General features: G+C 45.5%; 1 protein-coding gene across 1 annotated transcript in view; it reads right to left on the reverse strand.

Moving 5' to 3' along the window:
- Positions 1-238: 238 nt before the first annotated feature.
- The window catches only part of vrk3 (VRK serine/threonine kinase 3), a 186849-nt gene continuing 167024 nt past the window's right edge, over positions 239-20063 (reverse strand). Inside the window, exon 15 of the mRNA XM_078544205.1 lies at positions 239-250. The gene's annotated coding sequence lies outside the window, so the exon portion shown is untranslated. The remainder of the gene's footprint in view (positions 251-20063) is intronic.

Genomic DNA, 20063 nt, shown 5'->3' on the forward strand with positions numbered 1-20063 from the left:
TATTTTAAAAGAAAAATATTTTCCAAAATATTATATACATTAATAGCTTCATGACAGGCCCTTCCCGGTGACGTAAATCCAGGAAGCGATTGTCACCTCCTCCCATCAATGGTGGGCTGCGTTTCCCACCAGACATCAGGAACTTAGTTTGAATATACTCGCATATTATTGTGGCCACACGCCAGAATCATACCCCCCAGATCAAATTTAAATCCCATGTCAGTGTGATTTTAGAATGGCATGATTTAAAAATGCCTTTGAAAGGCGTGCACCTGGCGACCTGAACTTCAAGAGGAACTCAAGAGGTGAGTACACACAACTTTGTGCAGTGCTTGCAAGGATCCCAATGCAAGGGAGCGGCTCCGTGGATTCGGTGGGGGAGAGATGTTGTGGGGGGAAAATCACAGGCAAATCTCCATTGTGGCTTCTTTGTGGCTGGTTTGTGGTGCCGGGGCTAGGGTAACAGTGCCGGAGAGAAGGGGATCTTGCGGCTAGGGCAACAGTGCCAGAGAGAAGGGAAACTTGGGGGCTAGGACAACAGTGCAAAAGGGGGGGGGGGGTTCATGGCAGCACAGATTGAAGGTTGCACACTAGCACATTCCGGGGGGTTGGGGGAGGGGTGGGGGGGGGTGGGGAATAGAAAATGACCAGGCAAATGAAAAAACATGATCACCGAGCTTGATCTCAACTGACATGCTTGGAGGCAGGCTAATCAAGCAATTGTGCCCAATCAAGCAGCACTAATTTTTGAGTGTGCCAATACTTGCGCCTCTACTTTTAACCCCTCGTGCGCAGACTTCAAAACTGAATGAGTGCCATGGTTTGCAGAACCATTGGGTGACTGGGCAAGCTTGAGGATCCTCTAGGCAAAGGTAGCCATGGAACACTGACAGAGGGGTGAGAGCTGTCCTGGGATAGTACCGAGTGAGAGGTGTCCAGGTCTCTGTTGCTTACCTATGCAGGGCAATTGCTGTCATTGAGTAGATACCGGTGAACACAGCTGTGATGGGCAGGAAGATTTTGGAAGTGACAGTAATGCAGACAGAAGTACCAATCATTGTGAACAGCATAGAATCTAAAATAACAAGGCTCATTAAGAAAAAGCAAACTCAACCACCGCATTAAAGGATAGTTGAACGTTTCTGTATTCTCTCTAAAAAAAATGTAAATTAAGTTGGTTTTTGTGTGCGCGTCCCACAACTGATTTTACCTATATGTGTGTGGCCCTTGATAAGAAAAAGGTTCCCCACCCCTAGTATGGGGCAACAGATCCCAGGGATTTGTCAGGTTTTAGTCCCTGAAGTTTCTCTGATACTTTATGTCTACTGATACTAATTTTCCTAGTTTTTTCATTCTTTTTAGCCCTGAGGTTATTGTCTGTTTCTGTTATGGAACCTGTGCCTTCGGCTATGAAAACAGACAAAATATTTGTTCAATGTCTCTGCCATTTCCTCATTCCCCGTGATAATTTTTCATGTCTCTGCTTCTAAGGGAAGAATGTTTACTTTAGCTACTCTCTTCCTTTTTATATATTTATAAAAAGTTCTTACAATCTGTTTTTACATTCCTGGCTAGTTTACTCATATTCTAGTTTTTCCCAACTTTTGGGTGGCCCTTTGCTGGTTTCTAAAACACTCCCAATCTTCAGGCTTGCTACTTTTTTTTGTAACATTGTAAGCCTCTTCTTTTAATCTAATACTATCCTCAACTTCCTGAGTGAGCCACGGATGGGTCTTTCTTTGAGTTTTTGTTCTTCAATGGAATGTATTTTTGTTGAACATTTTGAATTGTTTCTTTAAATATTTCTCAATGTTCATTTGTCTCCATAACTTTCATTCTATTTACCCAATTAACCTTAGCCAATTCTCCCTTCATACCTATGTAATTGGCTTTAAGTTTAAACTGTTTGCTTGTGAATGGAATGTCATTTTCAAACTTAACATGGAATTGACGAGTATTATGGTCACTATTTCCCAGGGGATCTTTTACTATGACATTACTAATTAACCCTGCTTAATTACACAATACCAGATCTAAGATAGCTTTATCCCTAGTCAGTTCCACTACACACTGCTCTAAGAAACAGCCATGAAAACATTCTACAAGCTCATCTTCTAAACCATTCTTGCCAATTTGATTGTTCCAGTCTATATGAAGATTAAAGTCCTCCACATTTATTACATTTCCTTTGATACAATCTCCAATAATTTCTTGTTTAATGGTCTGCCCAATGGTATAATTACTGTTAGGGGGCCTAGAAACTACTCCCACTAGTGTTTTCTGACTCTTACTATTCCTAATTTCCACCCATACTGATTCTACTTAATGACCTTCAGAGGCTAGATTCTTTCTCACTAATGTCCTTATGTCACCCTTTACGAAAAGAGCTATGCCCCCCACCTCCTTTGTCATTCTGTCTGTCTTTCTGAAATATTGTATACCCTGGAATATTTATTTCCCAACCTTGATCACCTTGTAACCACGCTTCTGTAAAGGCGATTAGATCTAAATCATTCATCTCAATTTGTGCCACTAATTCATCTATCTTATTGCAGATTCTTCATGCATTAAGATAAAGAGCCTTTAATTTCATTTTTTTACTTCTATTCCCTGCAATGATTTTATTTGCTGAATTACATTATTTTTGTTTATTAAACTCTCTGTTCCTTCCTGTCCCACTCTGCTTGTCCATACCCACATCAATGCGCTGTTCCAATACCTCAACCTATCTCAGGAACCTAAATCTCCCTTCACCTGAACCCTCTCCCCAACCACCATCCCTCATTAGTTTACAGCTCTGTCCACAGCCTAGTTATACAACTGGCCAGGATACTGGTCCCAGCTCTGTTCTAGTGGTGCCCACCTCAACAGAATAGCTCACTCTTCCCTGAGTACCAATGACACAGTCCCATGAATCAAAATCCCTTCTTCCCACAACCTTCCTTAACCCCGGCTCCAGGCAAGCAACACAACCTTCAGAGCTCCCTGTCACAGCTGCAGAGAACAGTTTACATTCCTGTGACTATACCATCTCCTACTACTATCACATTCCTTTTCACTCCGCCCACTTGAATGACATCTTTCATCATGGTGCCATGGTCAGTCCACTAATCCACCTTGCAGTCTCTCTGCTCATCCACACAGGTAGCAAGCACCTTGTACCATTGTTGGACAATGTCAGGGGCTGAGGCTCCTCCATCACTACATGTTGGGTCTCCTTACCTGCCTGACCTGCAGTCACACCCTCCTGTGCCTGAGCACTGACCAAAACAGAAGATCCTATCCTAAGGAGTGTGGCTGTCTCCTGGAATAAAGTGTCCAGGTAACTTTCCCTCTCCCTGATGCATCAGTGTCCACAGCTCAGTATCCAGCACAAGGACTCTGAGTCTTCTACTCCCAATAACCTTTACTACTGCTAGTAGACCTTAATACTACTAATAGACTTTACAATTCTTAATAAATTATGCACTTTTGAAAGATAAAGAAGCAAAATATTCACCAACCCATTTCTTTGTGACCTCACACTTTGATTCCTACTCTCTCCTCTTCCACTGCTTTCAGACTCCTCTCACTGTTAATGCCCCCGCTCCTCTCTCACTCTTTGTTAATAGACCCGCCCCTCTTGCACTGTCACTATTAATGGGCCCATTCCTCTGGCACTGTTAATGGCTCCGCTCCTCTTGCACTCTCTCACTGTTAATGCCCCCGCTACTCCTCGCTCTCTCTCTGTTAATGGCTCCACCATGCCTCTCACAGCTAGATAGGCTAAGGGACAATAAAATGCCAGGCTCAATGGGATACTTTCCAATATCCTGCGGGGGATGAAGGAGGAAATTGCTAAGGCCCACAAAATTATAACTGGGAACTTCCTTGGAGCTGCTCCTGCTTAGATGTTGTAACTTCACTGTGAGCATGGCAGAAATGCTGTTTACACATGTAAGTGCAGTTTCTCTAGAAATTCATGACCTGTATCCATGGTTGAATTGAGGATGGATGCTTCTCACATGAACAGAGAGTGGTAAATGTTAATGAATGAATAGGATTAGGGGGAGGTGGTGGCATAGTGATATTGTCACTGGAATGGTAATCCAGAGACCCAGGGTAATGCTCTGGTGACCTGGGTTCAAATCCCATCATGTCAGATGGTAGAAATTGAATTCAATAAAAACCCATCTGTTCTTTAGGGAAGGAAATCTGATGACCTCACCTGGTCTGGCCTACATAACTCCAGATTTGCATTAATGTGGTTGACTCTTACATGCCCGCTGAAATGGCCAAGCAAACCACTCAGTTGTATTAAACCACTAAAAAGTCAATAAAAACTAAGGAAATTGGATGGACCACCCAGCACTGACCCAGGCACCAGAAATGACAACGGCAAGCCCTTTCCAGTCAACCCTGCAAAGTCCACTTTACTAACTTCTGGGGGCTTGTGCCAAAATTTGGAGAGCTGTCTCACAGACGAGTCCAGCAACAGCCTGTCGTAGTGATACTCACGGAATCATATCTTACAATGTCCCAGACATCACCATCACCACCCCTGGGTATGTCCTGTCCCACCAGCAGGACGGACCAGGCAGAGGTGGTGGCACAGTGGCATACAGTTGGGAGTTGCCCTGGGAGTCCTCAACATCGACTCCAGCCTCCATGAAGTCTCATGGCATCAGGGCAAACATGGGCAAGGAAACCGCCTGCTGATTATCACGTATCGCACAACCTCAGCTGATGAATCAGTACTCCTCCATGTTGAACACCACTTGGACGAAGCTCTTAGGGTGGCAAGGGCGAAGAATGTACTCTGGATGGGAGACTTCAATGTCCATCACCAAGAGTGGCTCAGTAGCACCACTACAGGCCAAGCCCTAAAGGACATAGCTGCTGGACTGGGTCTGTGACAGGCAATGAGGGGACCAATGAGAGAGAAAAATATACTTGACCTCATCCTCACCAACCTGCCTGCCACAGATGCATCTGCCCATGACAGTGTCAGTAGGAGTGACCACCGCCCAGACCTTGTGGAGACAATGTCCCGTTTTCACATTGAGGATACCCTCCATCATGTTGTGTGGCACTACCACCATGCTAAATGGAATAGATTTCAAACAGATCTAGCAACTCAAGACTCAATCCATGAGGCCAAACCCAATCCACGAGGCGCTGTGGGCCATCAGCAGCAGCAGAATTGCAATCAACCACAATCTGCAACCTCATGATCTTGCATATCTCCCACTCTACCATTACCACCAAGCCAGGGGATCTACCCTGGTTCAATGAAGAGTGCAGGAGGGCATGCCAGGAGCAGCACCAGGCATATCTAAAAATGAGGTGTCAACCTGGTGAAACTACAACACAGGACTACTTGCATGCCAAACAGCATAAGCAGCAAGTGATAGACAGAGCTAAGCGATCCCACAACCAATAGATTAGATCTAAGCTCTGCAGTCCTGCCACATCCAGTCATGAATGGTAGTGGACAATTAAACAACTCGCTGGAGGAGGAGGCTCCACAAATATCCCCATCCTCAATGATGGAGGAGCCCAGCACATCAGTGCAAAAGATAAGGCTAAAGCATTTGCTACAATCTTCCGCCAGAAGTGCTGAGGGGATGATCCTTTTGGCCTCCTCAGGCGGTCCCCAGCATCACAGTTGCCAGTCTTCAGCCGATTCGATTCACTGCACTTGATATCAAGAAACTGCTGAAGGCATTGGATACTGCAAAGGTTATGGGCCCTGAAAATATTTCGGCAATAGCACTGAAGACTTGTGCTCCAGAATTTCTGCTAGGTCAAAATCCTGGAACTCACTTCCCAACAACACTGTGGGTGGCCCTACACCACAGGGTCTGCAGCGGTTCAAGGCGGCAGCTCACATCCACCTTCTCAAGGGCAATTAGTAATGGGAAATAAATGCTGGCTTAGCCAGTGATGCCCACATCCTGTAAAATAATTTTTTTCAAATGTGCCTTGTTTGTGTTGCAACCGCTCTGCTGGGTAATGGAACAATTTTCTATTTCTGGCATTCACCATTAAGATTAAGTAAACCTTGATGACTTGTAACATAGGCCAGATGGAAACTAATGCTCCTGTACTCTGTTCTATTAATGTCCCCCAATCCCAAGGTCAGGAATCTCACCCAATTGCACCAAACATTTCCCTAATTCCCACAACAACCACAGTTCTGGTCCCACAGAAACAGACAGCCAACTTAGTGCAATATTTCTGCTTTGGCCAACTCGGAACAAGGTTCAGGCGAAAGAACATTGTGAAAGTCCAATCCCATATTTGGTTTTTCTGTTTGATGAACAGCATGCCCACAAACAGAAGTAAAGTGAGCTCGGAATAGTAAGTATAGACTTCAGTGGCCTGAAGTAAAATTTACATTATAACGTTGAATGTTCCATATCAATGAGACAATTTCCTTACATTTTGAAACAATTCCTCTTTTTATATACACAAAACAGAACTAGGTTTTAACTTGTACAAAAAGTTTCCAATAAGGTTCACTTTTATCAGGTGAAATTTACCAAAATCCCTCTTTATCTGTTTCAAACTAAAATCATAGAATTGTACAACACGGGAGACTATTCAGCCCATCGTGCCTGTGCCAACTCTTCAAAAGAGCTACCAAATTAGTCCTGCACTGCCACTCTTTCCCCATAATCCCACAAAATCAACACAAACTTGGAGTAAAACATTGTAAAAGTTGTGCAAAACACTCCAACGTCAATTCATTCAAGGAGCATTGAAGCAACAAACATAGGTGCTGTGGAGACATTAAAAAAGGCCTGTGCACAATCATGTGATTATAACTCTGTGGGGATGGCAGGGAGGAAAGGTGGAATGAGTGTTTGGTTATGATGTTCTGGCCAACATGGTGTGGGACAGACTTGATCAGCCAGCTGCCCATCAATTTAGTTTGTTCATGATATCTGATCTGAAATGGATGTGGCTCTTTGTCTGATACTCAATGATGATAAACCAGGTCTGTTATCCCAGTTGAATATATTTTAGAAACAAGTCTAAGAATTTAAAATTGTATCTTTGACTGATTAAATTAGGACAGATTGCATAAACATGGCTTGTATCCCTTTCTGTGTAAACATTTGAGGGGTGATCTGATCGAGGTGTTTAAAACATTATTGAATCCTTGTAGTGTATAAACAGAAACTATTTCCTCTGGTGAGGGAATCAGGGACAAAGGGGACACAATCTTAATATTAATGCCAAACAATTTATGGTGAAAATCTGGAAGCAATTTTTCCACAGAAGGTAGTGAAATTTGGGAATTCTCTTCCCCAAAAGGTTATGGTGGAGGACAGTTGGAGATTTCAAGACTGAGGTCGATTGACTTTTGTTAAATAAGTTAGAGGGTTATATGGAGCTAAGGTGGGAAAGGCAGTCAAGGTACAGATCTGACATTATCTAATTGAATGGTGGAACATGTTCCTACGTCTGTAAAAGTTCATTACATTCAAAGGCACAGCTCCCTGTTGGACTTCTGTCACTCACTATCAATTTAATCATTTTATCCAGTCAATTTCAGTCTATAGCCTTAAAAATACCCGTTGTCTGGTTTTCTGCTTTACATCAGCTTTCTCTATTGCCTCGAGCAACCATCAGCATCTAAATTGTAGTTAAGCCACAAAGCACAACCTCCATTGCCTGCATTTCTCTTGCACAATTTTTTGTTCCTTTAGTTAATATTCAGGATGTTAGGCACTATCTGAGCTTAGAGAGGTGCAGAAAGCATTGGAGAGCAGAGATAAAAAGGAAAAGAAAGCAAACTAAAATTGGTTTCTTTTTTTTTCTAAAGTAAGAACAGAAACAAGGAAACAGAGAGCTGCTCCACCAGCATTTGAAAAGAGGAAGGACAGGTGGATAAGGGGTCTTGACAGAGTGGACGTGGAGAGGATGTTCCCTCTTGCAGGAGAATCTAGAATGAGGGGGTCATGGTTTAAAAATAAGGAGTCGCTCATTTAAGGTAGAGATGAGGAGAAATTTTTCCTCTCAGAGGATCGAGTGTCTTTGGAAGTCCCTTCCTCAAAAGGCGGCAGAAGCAGAATGTTTGAATATTTTTAAGTCAGAACGAGATAGATTCTTGGTTAACAAGGGGGTGAAAGGTTATCGGGGTAGGCAGGAGATTACAATCAGATCAGCCATCATCTTATTGAATGGTGGAGCAAGCTTGAAGGGCCGAGTGGCCTACTCCTGCTCCTAATCCATATGTTCGTATGTCAGTTCCCCTTTGTCCAGGTGAGTGGCAGGATGGTGATTCACAGTCACTTCCCTAGTGCAGTGATTATCACATTTACTTTACATGAGAAAGTCCCCGGTTCAATCTTGGCTAAAAGCTTTGGTGTTTAAAATTGTTACTGCCTCAGAAGCAATGGCAGAGGTAGATTGATTCCCTTGCCTTATAAGAATCTAAGGTTATCAGGGGTAGATGGGAATGTAGAACTTGAAACACAAACAGATCAGCCATGATGTTACTGAATGGCAGAGCCAGCTCGAGGGGCTGAACATACTTCATATGTTCTTATGAACGTTTCAGATTGAGGCCCTATGGTCAGCAGTTCAGCTTTTTCTCTTATTAGATGTTGGCAAAATACTGTACATTTGCAGTAGTTTTTGTATTTACTGTATGAGACCAGCCCTGATAATGCTGTGTTAAGAAGAAATATCATCTCTGGTTCCAACCTACTGAAATCAGCATTGGATACATTGAGTGAAGGGTTCCTCCACGGGGCATCTCATAGAGGTGGCTTCTATGTTGAATCATAAAAACAAACTGGCTTTAAGGGGCAATGACCATCTTTAGTCTAGAAACTAAAAGGTTTAAATTAACAAAGAGTTTGAAGAGAAGGAAAATATGTTGAATGCAAGACTTGATGTGGAGTTTTGAATACAATTACCTCAAAACCAGTCAGATCAAGTGAAAAACTAAGGGCTAGAAATTGGCCTCGGGATGTTGCATTGGAGCTGAATGGCAGACGCTGCATATAATGTGTGGCCAATCCGATACTACCCATTCGGTGCCATTGCCCAAGATAAATTTCCACACCAGACTATTCTAGGAATCCCACTTCCCAACTGCAATGACATGACTGGTGACTAGGAACGCTAACTGTACCATTTTCAAGAACAGCAGCTAAGGAGAGGGGAAATATTTTAATATGAATTCACAGCACCAAACTCCTGGTGGTAACTTTAATTCTGAGGGGAAAGAATTTGATGGAGAAATTCAAATAGTATTTTATAAGCAGAACAATGAACATAGCTATCATTGTTCTTCAGGGCATGAGCAATGAGTCGAATTATTCTAAGTCGAGAGTAGTGGAAAACAAAATATTTCAAATGCAATTCATGGATTTTTTGTCTTGGCTAAAGAAATGCCAATAAAAATGGACTGGAGTAGCTTTCCATTGTTAGTAAAACATTGGGTAAGGTCAACAATGAGACCTCTTTCTGTGTCAGCACACGGTTTGAATTTAGTGAAGCCTTCAATGCCATGCCAAGACAAAGTCCTGCTGGTTTGGAAACAGGTTTTTCCAAATTACCTTTTTTTGGACTGGCAATTTCACAGCATGACAACTGCCAGATAGAATAATTGCTGCCCTCCCATTCCCCTTTCTTCCTACCTCTTTTGCTGCTGTTGAAAGCAAATTCAACTTTACTTAGAACAGAGATTTGTGACTCAAAGTCATATACCATCACAGCTAGTTTGCATTGTGTTGGCAAATAGCATTTTTAAATGCTAGCTTTGGGCTGGTATACAGTAGAATTAAAGGATTGGCTAGTTCTACGCAAATGACACTTTATGCTTCCTTCTTTGTCAGCTTATAGGGCAGAATTTTACAGGTGGCGGAGTTTCCCACCACAGTGCCAAAAAGTCGCCGTAAAACTCGTCCCCACTTGGCAGGCTGCTCCACTGCCAGTTAACACTCCAAAAAGAGTGTTAATTGCTCGAGTTGGGCCTTCTGCCGCCATCTGGGGAAGAAGTCTCTTTTCCGAGGGCTGTTGGCCAATCTGATTGGCTGGCAGCTCAATGACCCCAGCAAGAGACACACGATAGGGGGAATGACCTTGGGAGGGGGCTTCCAATCAGAAAAGGGGGGCCTGTGAAGGAGGTCCCTTTCCCGCCCAAGGCCCAAGCTGGCTTACCTGCCGGGTTTTCATGCCTGTCCGCCGGCTTCCTCCTGCTGGCCAGAAAATTGCAGCTGGGCAGGAAGAGGCCCTCGAGTGGCCACTAATTGGCCACTTAAGGGCGTTAATAAGGAGAGAGGGTGGGTAGGCTGTCCGAGGTCTTGCCCACCACTCTTAAATCAGGGCCTGGTTGGCGGTGGCGGGAAAGGCAGCCATGCAATTTTATGCACCCCCCCTCCACCAAACCATCTGCAGAGGATCATAAAATTCTGCCCATAGTCTCCAAAAATAAATTCACATGCATTGTCATTGCTGTGGACTCATGCTTCCTTTGGTGACAGAAGCTGTTTTAGATTTACAAATATAAACTTGTGTTCAAAAAAGTACTAGAACAAGCAGCCTGCCAAAGAAGGAAGCATAAAGGCAGCCACTTTACTCAAACTTGCACCTTTTCCCCCAGGAACCGTATGCCCAACACAAAGCTGCAACATTGGTTTCAGGGCATTGCCACTGATCTGCACAGGCACATGCAATGTCACAAAATTGGTCCTTACTTGTACAGATGGTTAAAGCTCACTAAAGTTAGTACGAATTTGGTGCTGAGGAATTTTGTGTCATTTGCTCAAGACAAACAGGAAGTTGAGGGCAAATAAAGGCAATTTGGAAAGAACCAGTGGCACAAAAATCTAAGGCAGCTGACATCCCGGCAGTCACGGACAAAGTGTCCTTGCCCTTGGAACCATTTCAAGGTCTAAATGAAGAAGATTGAAGACTTCTGTTGTGGTTTCTCCACAGGAATCAGTGTCCATGTGCAAATCAGATTGTACGTGGAACTTGGATGATCTCAATGCTGAATTTTTAAATGGTTTAACAGTAACTCGGAACAAGTGTGGATTCGCATTGATGAAGCCTTTTTCTGTTTCTATTTCAACATTAAATCTCTCTCTATATTACATTCTGTTTAAAAGGAGCCCAACTTATCCTATTGAATGAAATTTCTAGTTGCAAGCACTATTGACATGGAAAAACTGCCTGGTTCCGGGAGCTTTCACTGCAGTTTTTGATCAGCTATTTTCCAGGAGTATGTGCACTGACCTTTCTCCGTATACTGAAATGGTGGGGTAAGGTCAATTACATTTCAAGTGCTTAGGAGATAAACGGACTTGCTCTGCGTTCATCCTCTGATCGTTCTCCAAAACCAGTATAGTGGTGCCCAGTGGGATACCTGGTGAATTTCATTGGACAACAACCTACATTACAAAAGCGATTATACTTCAAAAGTACTTAATTGCTTGTAAAGCACTTTGGGATGTCCTGAGCTCATGAAAGGCACAATGTAACGCAAATTCTTTCTTTCTTTAAACTACAGGTGGCAGATTTAAGAGGGAGAAAGGCAGCCACTTCATTCTTCACTGGTGAAATCAAGAACAGCACATAAACTGACATCTCCAATTTGCAGCAAGCTAATTCTGGCAACTATCAAACAGGTTCCCCTTTAAGAAGTGATCCTAACATGGCTCATTGGGTGGGACTTCCCAGCTCCAACCACAGCAGATGTCATGACAGGCGGGAGTGGAATAATCAGTTTACCACCGTCGTAAAAAGCAGTCCGGGATTATCTGCTCCAGCCATCAATGGTGGGACGCGTTTCCCGCCGATGCATGTCAGGAACGTAATTTTAATACATTTGCAACAAGGGTTGCTCGCTAGAATCATCCTCCCAGGCTGGACCAGGAGGGGACATCAGTGTCCAATTAGACTGACATATACGACAACAGTATACAAGTGACACGTACCTACCTACCTGCATTTTGCTCATGATTTTGAGGTTCATTTGCCTACCTTGCATGGTGCAGTGCTTATGACAATTCAGACTCAGCATCAGGCTTCACAGGCAGCACTACATTGCTTTCAAGGGGGTATCAGAGGCAAGTCTCTACCTATCAGACCAGCAGGGGCGGCTTTTAATGTCCTGCAGGGTAAAGCCTCTACTGGGGTTGGGGGGGGCAGAGAGAGAGAGAGAGAGAGAGAGAAAAACTGGCCCAAGGCAAGGGAAGGGACTGCAGGGTTAAGCATTCTCAGCACCAGGATGAGGAGAGAGTCGGTAACAGAATGACATCAGCAACTTTGGGCCAGAGCAGGAGCATCGCTGAGTCAGGCAACACTACAATGTTGAGTTTGCAAAGACTGTCAGGATGTCCAGGTCAGGCAGGGGGAGGGCATGTCAGTCCAGTCTCAGCTGTGTCCAGGATGTTGTGCTCAGGGCATTGTCAGAACATCATGAGTGTTGGTCCGGGGGTGGGGGCGGTTTCTGACATCATACTGGGCTATTGATGGCACAGTCGGGAAGGAATCTGCAGACTTTAAATGGGGAAAAGGTATTATGGGGGGTATCCAAGGGTGTTGGAAGGGCTGGGGGAGAGGGTAGACTGTGCAAGTATCCTCGAGATGGGAGGGGTGATGTCCACACGGGGCGTAGGCACATCTACCTTACCATGTTCTGGGGGTATCAAGGGGATATCCACCACAAATCACAGACCAAGGAATACAGGAGGAGGAGGGTTGAGAGGTTCTTGGAGGAAGGAAGCCGAGGTGCAGGAGAAGAGGCCATAACATGGGCCAGATGAGGCAGTTGGGTGGGTGAGGCTCTCATTGCCACCAGATTTCATGAGGAGGATGATGAGCTGCAGTGAGTACCTTCTCAGGCAAGTGCCCTCCATCATGGGCCAACATTAACACCAGCAGTGCTATTCATCTCATTTCAACCATGCACTTCAACATGAGAGTAAATAGTTACACATGAAGCTCATGTTGCCCTGATCCTTTTGAAGGATGATGACGCCTCAGGAGCATGTGTCCTTGCAGGGATGAGGTGCTAACTGGAGGAGGGAGTCCCGGCATCATACGTCAGAAGGTGTTGCCTTTTCAAACGTCTGTCCAGCATTCTAGTCGCAGTGGCAGCCTACAAGAGCCAGGAGCTGTTCCACTATCCTCAGTGGGCTCGTAGCTATATACCTTCAATCTGAAAAAGCTCCTCAAGGAGATTCATCTCCAGCAACGGGACAACACATCCTGTGTAACCTTGGTGCTGAAGTTGATTGGTGACACTTGGGTCAAGGCAGCTGGGGATGTTCTGCAGGGATGTTCTAATCAGAGACGACTCAATCCTCTGTGTCACCCTCTTCTCTATCACATTAACATCTGGCACTGTCAGTTAGGAATGCTTGCCTGCTTTTATCCTCATATTACTATGCATGTGGACCACCTTAAGACGACACTCAACCACTTGCATGCCAGATATTAAAATGCCTCCTCTTTAAGAAAGACATTGTGTCCTCATGGCCAGCCCTGGCCCTTGCAAACTTCAAAATGCTCAGACAGCATGAGGCCTTCAAGGTGATGAGTCGCTGCTAATAAAGAGCAGACTTCAGCTTCAGTACACCCTCTCTCCTATACCGCTGCTCCCCATAAGATTGTCTAAAGCAACAATATGCACTTCCAGAGCATGCTCAAAGGCTCTGTTGACAGCTAGAAATCACCATTTGCAATTAGCATCATATGTCTCAACTAATGTTTAAGTGCTAGGACGCACAGCGCTGCATCCCAACACTGTGACGAGAACTTTGTGGCCATAATACAGACAATTGCAATTTGAGAAACGCACATTGTTGTAGGTTTGAGAACCTGGGCAACAATGTGGCTGAGAGGGGCACAGCTTCGGCACCTTGAGGTGGCAAGGTGCTCCCACTTATTGGTCAGCTTGGCAGATGTGCACTCAGAAAGTTAGAAACATGGTTGGCAGCAAGAGCACACATGAGCTTGGAGTATGGGCCCAAAGCATGAAAACCCTGCCAGATAACAGAGAGCACATGGAGCTGCACAATATATGACCCTTCTCTATGCATAAGCACATCTGTCCTTGTACACCACAGCTTCAACTTTCAAGAATGCAGTTGAAAGAGGAGAACACCTCTGTCTCAATCTTACACAGCCAAGAATAAACATGATTTGACCGTGCAAAGCACATGAACTAGGTTCCTTCCACAAGCACACTTAACATTAATGTTGGGGCATCACTTTTGTCAAGCATGATCTGAAAAAGGACCACACACTGTGGCGATATGGAAGCACACTACATTGACGGGAAGGCCTGATAGCGATGTCTATGATAAGTGGGGGATGATGATATTAACCTGATTTATAGCAAAACAGCTCATGATACAAAGGAGGAATACACAAGAGATGTGAAATGGGTGAGATTCTGCTTAGATTTGTGAACACTATACACATGTTGTGAACACCCATGCCACGGTTGTGCTCCTACATTTTTCCAACTTTCCTAACCTTACTGCTACATCTAGGTGTGTCCACGACATAGACAGCAGATGTGGAGGTGGAGGCAGCCTGTTGACTGCTTCATTCTGTTGTCTGTGATGACTTGGGCAGCGTCCTCTGGAGGGCCCCTGCCTGCTTTGGGTGTCTTGCTGCGGGGCAGTTGGTCCCTCAGCCTGTGGAGCTGGAGGTAATGGGGGTCACAGGAAGAGGGGATTGGGATCAGCTGAATACTCTGGGAGTCACCTGGGTGGAATCCCCGAGGTGTCCATCTGCTGGTCCTCCTCTCTATGGGTTTCGGAGGACCCCTGGCTGACTCCTTGAGGAAGAGGGGCAGCTGGAGTGAGATTGAGGTGCCCTGTTCCTCTCAACGAATAGCCAGTGGTGGATGTCACCAAAGGCTACAGCGATGGAGTGCAGCTCCTGCACCAGTGCAGGACTGATGCCCTGAACCCAAGTCTCCACGGCAGTGACCATCATGCCAGTGTTGAACTCGGTGCGTTGGCATGCCGGCACTATCACCTCAGACTGAACATGGACAGACTCCTCCAGCATCCATTGCAATCTGAGGAATGCAGCTGACATCCCTTCCTGATGTATTTTTTATTCATTCATGGGATGTGGGCGTCACTGGCTAGCCCAGCATTTATTTCCCATTCCTAATTGCCCTCAAGAGAGTGGTGGCAAGCTGCCTTCTTGAACCACTGCAGTCCATGTCCACACTGGTACAGCCAGTGCTGTTAAGGAGGGTGTTCCAGGATTTTGACCTAGCGACAGTGAAGAAACGGTAATACATTTCCAGTCAGGATGGCTTGGAGGGAAACTTCCAGGTGGTGGTGTTCCCATCTTTCTGCTGCCCTTGTCCTTCTAGATGGTAGTGGTCGTAGGTTTGGAAGGTGCTGTTGAAGGAGCCTTGGTGAATCCCTCAAGTGCATCTTGTAGATGGTACACACTGCTGTCACTGTGCGTTGGTAGTGGAGGGAGTGAATGTTTGTGGATGGGGTGCCAATCAAGTGGGTTGCTTTATCCTGGATGGTGTCAAGCTTAGAGTATTGTTGGAGCTGCACTCATCCAAGCAATTGGAGAATATTCCATCACGCTCCTGACTTGTGCCTTGTAGATGGTGGACGGGCTTTGGGGAGTCAGGTGGCGACTTACTCATCACAGGATTCCTAGCCTCTGACCTGCTCTTGCAGCCATAGTATTTATATGGCTCATCCAGTTCAATTTCTGGTCAATGGTAACCCCTAGGATGTTGATAGGGGGGAATTCAACAACAATACCACAATGTCAAGGGGCGATGGTCAGATTCTCTCTTGTTGGAGATGGTCATTGCCTGGTGCTTGTGTGGCATGAATGTTACTTGCCACTTGTTAGCCCAAGCCTGGATATTGTCCAGGTCTTGTTCCATTTGGACTTGGGCTGCTTCGGTTTCTGAGGATTCGCAAATGGTGCTGAACATCAGCGAACATCCCCACTTTTGACCTTATGATGGAAGGAAGGTCACTGATGAAGCAGCTGAAGATGGTTGGGCCTAGGACACTACCCTGAGGAACTCGTGCAGTGACGTCCTGGAACTGAATTGATTGACCTCCAACAAGAACAACCATGTTCCTTTGTGCTAGGTATGACTCCAGCCAGGGGAGAGTTGTTCCCAATTTCCATTGAGTCCAGTTTTGCTCTGGCTCCTTGATGCCAGTCGGTTAAATGCTGCCTTGATATCAAGGGCAGTCACTCTCACCTCACCTCTGGTGTTCAGCTCTTTTATCCATGTTTTAACCAAGGCTGTGATAAGGTCAGGAGTTGAGTCAGCTGCTCCTCAAGGGGCTCAGCTCAGGAATTCAGGTACTGGTCGCTGGACTAGTAATCCAGAGACCCACGGTAATGCTCTGGGACCCAGGTTCGAATCCCACCACAGCAGATGGTGGAATTTGAAATCAATAAAAAAATCTGTAATTAAAAGTTGAATGATGACCATGAAACCATGGTCGATTGTTTTTTAAAAAACCCATCTGGTTCACTAATGTCCTTTAGGGAAGGAAATCTGTCGTCCTTACCTGCTCTGGCCTACATGTGACTCCAGATCCACAGCAATGTGGTTGACTCTTAAATGCCATCTGAAATGGCCTAGCAAGCCACTCAGTTGTAACAAACCGCTACAAAGTCACAAAAAAGAAATGGAACCGGATGGACTACCCGGCATCCACCTAGACACTGGAAACAACAACAGCAATCACAGCCCTGTCGACCCTGCAAAGTCCTCCTTACTAACATCTGGGGGATAGTGCCAAAAGTTGGATAGCTGTCTCATAGACTAGTCAAGCAACAGCCTGACATAGTCATCCTCATGGAATCATATCTTACAGGCAATGTCCCAGACACCACCATCCCTGGGTATGTCCTGTGCCAATTGGCAGGACAGACCCAGAAGAGGTGGCGGCACAGTGGTATACAGTCAGGAGGGAATTGTCCTGGGAGTCCTCACCATCAACTCCACACCCCATGAAGTCTCATAGCATCAGGTCAAACATGGGCAAGCAAATGTCCTGTTGATTACCATGTACCACCCTCCCTCAGATGAATCAGTGCTCCTCAATGTTAAACATCACTTGGAGGAAGCACCGAGGGTGGCAAGGGCACAGAATGTACTCTGGGTTGGGAACTTCAACATCCATCATCAAGAGTGGCTCGATAGCACCACTACTGACCGAGCCCTAAAGGACACAGCTGCTAGACTGGGCCTGCAGTAACTGATGAGGGAACCAAGAGGGAAAAACATACTTGACCTCATCCTCAGCAACCTGCCTGCCGCAGATGCATCTGTCCATGACAGTATTGGTAGGAGTGACCACCACACAGACCTTGTGGAGACAAGTCCCGCCTTCACAATGAGGATACCCTCCATCGTGTTGTGTGGCACTACCCCCGTGCTAAATGGGATAGATTTCAAACAGATCTAGCAACTCAAGACTGGGGCAACCATGAGGCGCCGTGGGCCATCAGCAGGAGCAAAATTGTATTTGAACACAAGCTGTAACCTCATGGCCTGGCACATCCCCCACTTTCCATTACCACCAAGCCAGGGGATCAACCCTGGTTCAATGAAGAGTGCAGGAGGGCATGCCAGGAGCAGCACCAGGCACACCTAAAAGTGAGGTGTCAACCTGGTGAAGCTATAATACAGGACTACTTGCATGGCAAACAACATAAGCAGCAAGTGATAGACAGAGATAAGCGACCCCATAACAAACAGATCAGATATAAGCTCTGCAGTCCTGCCATATCCAATCGTGAATGGTGGTGGACAATTAAACAGCTCACTGGAGGAGGAGGCTCCACGAATATCCTCATCCTCAAATCGTGGAGGAGCCCAGCAGAGCAGTGCAAAAGATAAGGCTGAAGTATTTGCTACAATCTTCAGCCAGAAGTGCTGAGTGGATGGTCCATCTCAGCCTCCTTCAGAGGTCCCCAGTATCACAGATGCCAGTCTTCAGCCAATTCGATTCACTCCTCGTGATAAAGAAACTGCTGAAGGTACTGGATACTGCAAAGGCTATGGGCCCTGAAAATATTCCAGCAATAGTAATGAAGACTTGTGCGCCAGAATTTGCCCCGCCCCCAGCCAAACTGTTCCAGTACAGTTACAACACTGGCATCTACCCGACTATGTGGGAAATTGCCCAGGTATGTCCTGTAAGCAAAAAGCAGGACAAATGCAACCCGGCCCATCAGTCTACTCTCAATCATCAGTAAAGTGATGGAAGGGGTCATCAACAGTGCTATCAAGTGGCACTTGCTTAGCAATAACCTGCTCACTGACACCCAGTTTGGATTCTGCCAGGGGCACTCAGCGCCTGACCTCATTACAGCTTTGGTTCAAGCGTGGACAAAACAGCTGAACTCCCGAGGTGAGGTGAGTGTGACTGCCCTTGACATCAAGGCAATATTTGACCGAGTGTGGCATCAAAGAGCCCTAGCAAAACTGGAGTCAATGGGAATCAGGGGGAAACCTCTCTGCTGGTTGGAGTCATGCCTAACACCAAGGAAGATGGTTGTGATTGTTGGAAGTCAGTCATCTCAGCTCCAGGACATCACTGCAGGAGTTCCTCAGGGTAGTGTCCTAGGTCCAACCATCTTCAACTGCTTCATCAATGACCTTCCTTCCAACAGAAGGTCAGAAGTGGGGATGTTCGCTGATGATTGCACAATGTTCAGCACCATTTGCGACTCCTTGGATACTGAAGCAGCCCATGTCCAAATGCAGCAAGACCTAGACAATATCCAGGCTTGGGCTAACAAGTGGCAAGTAACATGCGTGACACACAAGTATCAGGCAATGACCATCTCCAACAAGAGAGAATCTAACCATCGCCCCTTGATATTCAATGGCATCCCCCACTATTAACATCCTAGGCATTACGATTGACCAGAAACTGAACTGGACTAACCATATAAATACTGTGGCTACAAGAGCAGGTCAGAGGCTAGGAATCGTGCGACGAGTAACTCACCTCCTGGCTCCCCAAAGCCTGTCCACCATGTACAAGGCATAAGTCAGGAGATTGATGGAATACTCCCCATTGCCTGGATGAGTGCAGCTCCAGAAGCTTGACACTGTCAGGACAAAGCAGTTCGCTTGATTGGCACCACATCCAAAACATTCACTCACTTCACCACAGACACAGAGTAGCAGCAGTGTGTACCATCTACAAGATGCACTGCAGGAATTCACCACCAAGGCTCCTTCAACAGCACCTTCCAAACTCATGTAGAAGGACAAGGACAACAGATAGATGAGAACACCACCAGCCGGAAGTTCCCCTTCAAGCCCTTCACCATCCTGACTTGGAAATATATCGCCATTCCTTCACTGTCGCTGGGTCAAAATCCTGGAACTCCCTTCCTAACAGCAGTGTGGATGTACCTACACCACATGGGCTGCAGTGGTTCAAGAAGGCAGCTCACCAGCGCCTTCTCAAGAGTAACGAGGGATGGGCAATAAATGCTAGCTGAGCCAGCGAAGCCCACATCCTGCGAATGAATAAAAAAGTAGGAGCCTACAGTCACAAAAATGAAGTATTTATGTTCATGGTGCACCATGTCGTTGTCTTTCTCCTTTCTGTCACACTACATAATGGGTTAAAAAATTGATTCTCAGTCTGCTTGTTGTGATACATGCCAGCTCCAAAACAGGTGTCATAGTTCTGACAATTGTGAAGGAAGGGACAAACCATTCAATTCAAATGCTTACATCCGGTAGGCTTTATTTGAATATCGGGTGATTGGCAGTTCAATGTGAGTTTAAGAGATACATTTTTAATTAAAGTTACAGGGCAGATAAAAGATGAGTCAGCAACATTAAAAAACTTCTAACATCACAAGGGAGCATGGTAAATCTAAAAAACTCGGTAAATCTAAAAAACAATGTAAATGCTGACGGCAGACACTACAATGAGGAGGGGGAACTTACCCAAAATATTCATTAATTGGTGCAATTTGGCAACAATGGTGAATCCAGCAACGCGGTCCCATCTGGGACAGGGGTCTGCTCCATTTCCTGCAGCAGTGCCTAGAAAGGAACAGAGGGA

The sequence above is a fragment of the Cetorhinus maximus genome, chromosome 6 (genome assembly GCF_964194155.1).
Source record: "Cetorhinus maximus chromosome 6, sCetMax3.hap1.1, whole genome shotgun sequence".
Lineage (NCBI taxonomy): Eukaryota > Metazoa > Chordata > Chondrichthyes > Lamniformes > Cetorhinidae > Cetorhinus > Cetorhinus maximus.